General features: G+C 47.9%; 1 non-coding gene across 1 annotated transcript; it reads left to right on the plus strand.

The window, feature by feature from the left end:
• The first annotated feature begins 7,013 nt into the window (after positions 1 to 7,013).
• On the plus strand, positions 7,014 to 7,121 carry LOC111757431 (U6 spliceosomal RNA). Its single transcript, XR_002791781.1, has one exon. It is a non-coding gene; the product is annotated as a U6 spliceosomal RNA (small nuclear RNA).
• Positions 7,122 to 7,780: the final 659 nt, after the last annotated feature.

The following is a 7,780-nucleotide window of genomic DNA, read 5'->3' on the forward strand; positions in this document are numbered from 1 at the left end:
TGTGTGAGGGTGTGTATATGTGTAAGGGTGTGTGTGAGGGTGTATGTGAGGGTGTGTGTGAGGGTGTATGTGAGGGTGTATGTGGGTGTATGTGTGAGTATATGTGTGAGAAGGGGTGTGTGTGAGGGTGTGTGTGAGGGTGTGTATATGTGTAAGGGTGTGTGTGGGGGGGTGTGTGAGGGTGTGTATATGTGTAAGGGTGTGTGTGAGGGTGTGTGTGAGGGTGTGTGTGAGGGTGTGTGTGAGGGTGTGTGTGAGGGTGTGTGTGAGGGTGTGTGTGAGGGTGTGTATATGTGTAAGGGTGTGTGTGAGGGTGTATATGAGGGTGTGTGTGAGGGTGTATGTGAGGGTGTATGTGGGTGTATGTGTGAGTATATGTGTGAGAAGGGGTGTGTGTGAGGGTGTGTATATGTGTAAGGGTGTGTGTGGGGGGGTGTGTGAGGGTGTGTATATGTGTAAGGGTGTGTGTGAGGGTGTATGTGAGGGTGTGTGTGAGGGTGTATGTGAGGGTGTGTGTGAGGGTGTGTGTGAGGGTGTGTGTGAGGGTGTATGTGAGGGTGTGTGTGAGGGTGTGTGTGAGGGTGTGTATATGTGTAAGGGTGTGTGTGGGGGTGTGTGTGAGGGTGTGTATATGTGTAACGGTGTATGTGAGGGTATGTATATGTGTAACAGTGTGTGTGAGGTTGCGTGTGAGGGTGTGTGTGAGGGTGTGTGTGAGGGTGTATGTGGGTGTATGTGTGAGTATATGTGTGAGAAGGGGTGTGTGTGAGGGTGTGTGTGAGGGTGTGTATATGTGTAAGGGTGTGTGTGGGGGTGTGTGTGAGGGTGTGTATATGTGTAAGGGTGTGTGTGAGGGTGTATGTGAGGGTGTGTGTGAGGGTGTATGTGAGGGTGTATGTGGGTGTATGTGTGAGTATATGTGTGAGAAGGGGTGTGTGTGAGGGTGTGTGTGAGGGTGTGTGTGAGGGTGTGTGTGAGGGTGTATGTGAGGGTGTATGTGAGGGTGTGTGTGAGGGTGTGTGTGAGGGTGTGTATATGTGTAAGGGTGTGTGTGAGGGTGTATGTGAGGGTGTGTGTGAGGGTGTATGTGAGGGTGTATGTGGGTGTATGTGTGAGTATATGTGTGAGAAGGGGTGTGTGTGAGGGTGTGTGTGAGGGTGTGTATATGTGTAAGGGTGTGTGTGAGGGTGTGTGTGAGGGTGTGTGTGAGGGTGTATGTGAGGGTGTGTGAGGGTGTGTGTGAGGGTGTGTGTGAGGGTGTGTATATGTGTAACGGTGTATGTGAGGGTGTGTATATGTGTAACAGTGTGTGTGAGGTTGCGTGTGAGGGTGCATGTGAGGGTGTGTGTGAGGGTGTGTATATGTGTAACGGTGTATGTGAGGGTGTGTATATGTGTAACAGTGTGTGTGAGGTTGCGTGTGAGGGTGTGTGTGAGGGTGTGTGTGAGGGTGTGTATATGTGTAACGGTGTATGTGAGGGTGTGTATATGTGTAACGGTGTGTGTGAGGTTGCGTGTGAGGGTGTGTGTGAGGGTGTGTATGAGTGTGGCTGGGGCTGACCCCAGGCCCTTGCTGCATGCCTATGCTGAGCAAGTCTCTGAACTGCATCCCCACCCTCCTCCTTCCGCACTGCCCTATTCTCTGCTTTGAAGGCAAAAGACATTTCTTTACAGGCTTCATCTGATAGGAATCTTGGTTGTGATTAATCAGAACAAAGGTGAAACTGCAGAACTTCCGTGCTGGCTCAGAACTGGGAAGCTCAGTGGGCTGCGCCTGGCGCCCTCCCTACCCGCCTCAGACCCGCAGCAGCTGAGAAGCTGGCCCTGTCCCCTCGGCCTGGCTTGGTTCTCCTCTCAGGCAGCCCCCGCCCCACCAAATCTAGTAATGACGCTGGCTCCCTGGGAGTTTCCAGGGGGTGGGACACACCCCTACTGAGATAGGACAGAAGAAAATAAAAACTAGCTAGAAAGGACCCAAGGAAATCAAGATTTAAAACTGTAGTTTTAAGAACTGCAGCTTCAAGGACTTCTGGGAAGATGGCAGAGCAGGAAACAGCAGAGCAAGCAGCCTGTCTGAGGCTCCCTCCAGACACTGGGATAGAGCAGTGTGAGGAAGACAAGACGAAGCAGGGGGGTCCCTGGACCCAAGGAGAACCCGAAGCCCACAGAGGGAGTGAGAAGTGTTTTATTACCCCAATCTGTCCTTTATATCTTTTTGATAGAAATTCTACTCCAAAAACTCAGTGTCTCTCACTCTCTCCCTCTCCCCCCGTCTCACACTCCGACCCCACCGTCATAGCCCCCGACTCAGCCCTCGCCTGCCTCCTCCCTCATGGACCCTGCAGTCTGAGACACCTGCAGTCCCACTCGTGCCACCCCCATTACCCCGCTGCTAATTCACCTCAGACACCCCTCAGCCTTCCCCTCTGTTCCCAGTACCCAGTGGCCCCCAAACATCAACAGGGACTCAAACCTATTACCCGCCCCTTGTTAACTAATGGGTCTCTAAAAGTCACTCACTCGCCTTAAGACACCCTATTCTCCCTGTCCTCAAACCCAGCAGCTCCTATCACCTAATCCAAGATCCCAGAGCCATCATCAGTACAGGAACCCAGTTCACCCGGGGGCCAAACCCTCACACTGCGCTGTCTCGTGTTCCTCCACGGACCTCTCACTTTCCTGTGTTAGACTTAAACATACACTTCTCACTATTCCCTTACACCCACAATGCCAGACCTTCCCGCGTTTACATGGACGGATTCGGATGCTCCTCAGTCCACTCGACTAACACAGACAGTGCTGCCCCAGGAATTCACAGACAGCCCTCACTTCTTTAGCCATGCCTCAGCCAGTGATCTAGCACCTATAAATCTACAACCCAGTACCCCCATTCGAGGCACAGATGAGTTCACAAAGCTTAAGGAGGCCCTGCTTAGAGCCCCTCCACTCACACTCCCTAACCCTCTTCAGCCTTTATTCTGTGCACTACGGCAGGTAAGGACAATGCAGCGGGAGTGCTGGGACACAGGGAGGGACCTTCCTTCCAGGCAGCAGCGGACCTCTCAAAACAGCCAGACTCTACAGTGAGGGGATCACCCGCCTTCAGGTGATCGCAGCGACAGCCCTCCTCCAAAAAGTCCACTTTAGGACAGACATCAGAGCCTACTCACCACACCGTCTAGGCCGTCTAATTGCTCACAAGACACTCCCAGCTCTGATGGCCCCGCACAGCTACAACAAGCACATCTGACTCTAATACAAGGCCCCACTGTCACAGTCTCAGCCAGCAACACCCTCGATCCACCACCCTGCTGCCCGTTCCCACAGCAGACACAGAGACAGGTCCTCCGCACGACTGCACAGATGCTCTCCAGGTAACTCACGCTTCCCCCTCTGCTCCTGCCTGCAGCCCCTGCAGAACCTCCAGCCCTCCCCATCGCCTGCTCAGTGGACTCCTCTGAGCTTATGTGCAGTGGACGTTTGTCTTACAAAGCTCGCCTCGCCTTCTGATCTTCCTCCCGTAGTGACCACATTCCGGCTCTCTCGGTCCTCTGACACCTTCTTCCACGATACACAGATCTCTGCCTCCCTCAGCCCTCTGAGGGACACACACCAGGCCCTCCTTTATCTCCAGGAGACTTAATCTGTATTAAAATTCCTCTTCAACCTAAGAAAAACGGACCTCACCTCGTATATCTTGGCACTCCAACTGCAGTGAAGGTAGAGAGACTCCCATGCTGGTTTCACATCACCCAAATGAAGAAATGTCATCTGCGGCCCGATAATCTCAACCCCAAACACATTAAAGGGACTTTATGGGCCTCATGTCCAGTAGCTCCCACCCATCTCAGATTAGCACAACACAAATGCTAATGCTCTGCTACCTGCCTGGCTTGGGCCTATATATGGCTCTATGCTTCTCCTCTTCCTCACAGGCGCTCTAACACTCTCCCCAAAACACACCATTCTCCAAAGGCTTACAGTTATCACACTCTGCATATTAATAATCTTACTGCTTACATTCTTCAATTGCCTTAGTCAGCATAATAAGTTCCTCCTCTAACTCAATCTATTCCTTCACCTAACCCTGCAACACTCAGTCACCCCAAAATACCAATTCTACCTGACTAAACATGGGAGGGGGCAGTGGGTCCTTCCCATACAAATATTACTCAAGCCAATTAGACTTCAGGACCTCTACTATTTGATTTCCTTTGGTATGTGCTCACTATTAAACGTTACCACAATGGATAACCCATGTATGCAACCTATGCTCCTCACTTTTACCTCTGTCCTAAAAATCCAAACTACGCACCATCTTTTGACCATTCTAGTTTCATTGTCCCCACTGGAGATGTGAGTCCGTAGGGTGAGTCCATAGACAAGTCACAATGACTACACCAACACAAACATAACTACCACATGTATTCTGGACAGAGGCCTTACATGTTCACTTAAAATATCCAAAGACATTTCCACTACTTCCTAACAGTCAAACACGGGGCTTTCACCTGCATGTCACATCTGCCCCAAGCCTGTATTTATAACTCTTCACAAACAACTGCTCCCCAATACACAGGTCCTCACATCTCAACTCTTAACACCTTCCCCACTCTTAAGAGACACACATCTCACAGCCCCTCCCATACCCCAACTTCTAAACAACACTTTTCAACTTCTACATGCTTTAAATATCTCAGACCCTAGCTGCTGGCTATGTCTACCCTACCAACAAAACCTCCATATGGCATCTGCAATAAAACTAAACCAATCTCTATTCCAACAGAAATCTCAAACTAAAATTCTGGGGCCCCTTACAATTGCCCCATCACAACTATGGCCTATAGACATAACTTACATATTCAACCCTAACAATTCACAAAATGTTCCTTAGCTAAAAAACCCAACTGCCTACAAAACATATATACTAATGACACAAAAAGGCCAATCAGCCTGTCCCTCAACAGGATAATTTTTGTCTGTAGACATGGGGCCTACACACATCTTCCTTTCCTATGCAGGGATCACCTACAATGGCTAATAACACCACAGGTCACTTTGCACACTCATTCACAAATCCTACACCAACACCTACACGGCCTACCTCGTCACACTATCACACGTAGAGTGGCTATAGCACCTATTGTGACTGGGATAAGTATATTTTCTGTCATCGGTCTGGGCACAGGGAGGTTAAAAACCAGCCTCACATACTACCATCTGGTATCACATGACTTAAAAACAGCAATAAAATCAGGCTCCCAGAATGTTAATTCACTCCAAGATCAAACAAACTCACTGGCCATGGTAGTTCTCCAACAAGGAAGGGCATTCGATATTCTCACAGCAGAAAAAGGGGATACTATGCCATGTTAGGAGAACACTGCTATTTTGTTAACCAATCGGTATAGTAAAAGACCAGGGACAAAACTCAAAAAATTGGCAACTAATATATGAAGCAGACACCACTTTCAAAATCTACCTCCTGGTCATCATGGGTGGGGCTCCATAGACACATGGGCCCCATCTTAATGCCCATTATGGGTTCCTTGATTGCTATAACAATTTTTTAATTTTTTCCCTTGTGCCTTCAGGCTCCTCTCGCAGTTTATCCAAGCCAAAATAAAGGCATCCACTACCAAAGAAATCCTAATACTGAGCGACATCTCTACCTCACAAACTCAGATGAAACGGATCCCTCAATCCCATTCCCTTCTATCGTAGGCCCCAGCAATGCCCCCTCTCAGCAGGAAACAGTCAGAGAGACTCCATGGCACCTCCTAACACCAAAGAGATGGGAATGATAGATCCCCCCTCCCCATCTGAGAGACAGCACAATCATCATGGCAACAGTTCAAAGCTGTGCCCTGACAATGCATAACTCCTTCTTCCCAGAAGCCCCTATAGCTTCTCCCTCCCAAAAGTATGTGCCAAAGCTCAGGCATGTAAATGTTCACCCAATCCATGCACTCTCACAAAATAAATCAGCTCACATCAGTACCCAGTACCGCCATCAGAGCCTCTAACAGGCAGAACCTGCCCTTTGTCTGAAGGGAGCTGCCACAGCCTTCTCTGTGGTGACCCCCTCGGAGTTGCCCCCACTAAACTCTTTTCTTATCTAGTTGCCTCCTCTCTTTTATATTGTGCACTGCTCTAGATTGAGTACAAACTCTCCACTCAATCAAAAAAGAAAACTTCAAGGAACAAGAAGGCAGTAGCTGGCAGCGCCTTTGCCCTGAGCTGGACTCACTGCACAGGAGGAGCTGTTGGAAGCTGGGAACACAGGGTCATGGCAGCAGTGACAGCTGGCGACCCTGGAGGCCTCTGCAGAGAGACATCATCACTGTGGAGGGGAGTGGTGGACATAAAGGATAACACTGGCCAGCAGTGAGTGCAGAGGACTCAGTCCTCCTGCGGGAGGAAGTCATTGGCCAGGAGCCTTTTTGGAGTCAGGTCAGATAAGCACAGAACCAGAACTGCTGTGGGATTCTTCCAGCATTTCCTAGCTGAGCTCAGACCTGTGGAAACTGCTTGACCTGTGGCGAGCCCAGTGAGGCTGGCCTCAGGGCAGGCCTGCTGTGGGTCCTAAAAACTACCTATGAAGCAACCCACCATGGGCAACTTACAAGCATCACCCTAGGAATGAAACTTTAAAAAAAAAAAGAAAAGAAAATGAGAAGACATTTAAGCAAAATTCAAGTTCAGCAAAGGCAAGTCCATGGGGCAATGAGGTGGGACAAACTGAAAGCCCCCTACCAGGCCTCTCTGAAGTAGTAACAGCAAAGCAATTGAATGGGGATCTGGAAAAACCTAAATCAGAAACGATCTCTCAGATAACTACAGAGATTACCAAAACACACACCATGCTTAGTGATGTTAGAACTGACACAGAGGAAAAAATAGACAAGCTTAAGAAAATCATGGAAGCTCAGCATAGGAAAGAAATGTAATTCATTAAGCAGATTCAAGCAGATATCCAGGAGAATAAAAACTCCATTGAAAGTATTTAAAGCAGTGCTCACTTTCGGCAGCACATATACTAAAATTGGAATGATACAAAGAAGATTAGCATGGCTCTTGCACAAGGATGACACGCAAATTTGTGAAACGTTCCATATTTTATTTTTAAAAAAGTATTTAAAGCAGATTAGACCAATGTGAGGACAGGGTCTCAGATTCTGAAGACAGGCTGGCAGTTAGTGACCAGGAACAACAGGATTTCTCAAAGCCAGCAAGGGACCATGAGAAATCAATCTAGCAGCTGCTAGATGAGACAAAAAATAATAATGTTAATTGGAGTCAATGGACAATCCAGAGATACCACAAATGACATTAAAAAACTGGTTGCAGACAGCATGACAGAAAACTTTCCTGGTAGAGAAAAAGAATTTGATATACACATAAATGAGCATATGGAGCTACAATTAGCAATGATTCAAAAAAAATCTACATGCAGGCATATCAAGTCAAGATTCCAGACATTCAACACAAGAATAAAATCCTAAAAGCTGTTAGGGAAAAAAAATAAATCAGCTCTAAAGGAAAGCCCATCAGAATTACAGCTGACTTCTCAGCACAAACTTTCAAGTGAAGGAGAGCTTGAAATATTCCAAGTTCTAAAAGAAAACAACTTTCAATCCAGATTGATGTACCCCGTGAAACTATATTTCAAAACTGGTGGGGAAATAAGATACTTTCATGACAAAGAACATCTGAGGAAATTTATGATCACCAAACCAGCACTTCAAAATGTTCCGAAGAACATCCAGAAAGAGAAAATA

Source organism: Cavia porcellus, unplaced genomic scaffold (genome assembly GCF_034190915.1).
Source record: "Cavia porcellus strain 051 isolate PalLab524CR breed Dunkin Hartley unplaced genomic scaffold, mCavPor4.1 scaffold_19, whole genome shotgun sequence".
NCBI lineage: Eukaryota > Metazoa > Chordata > Mammalia > Rodentia > Caviidae > Cavia > Cavia porcellus.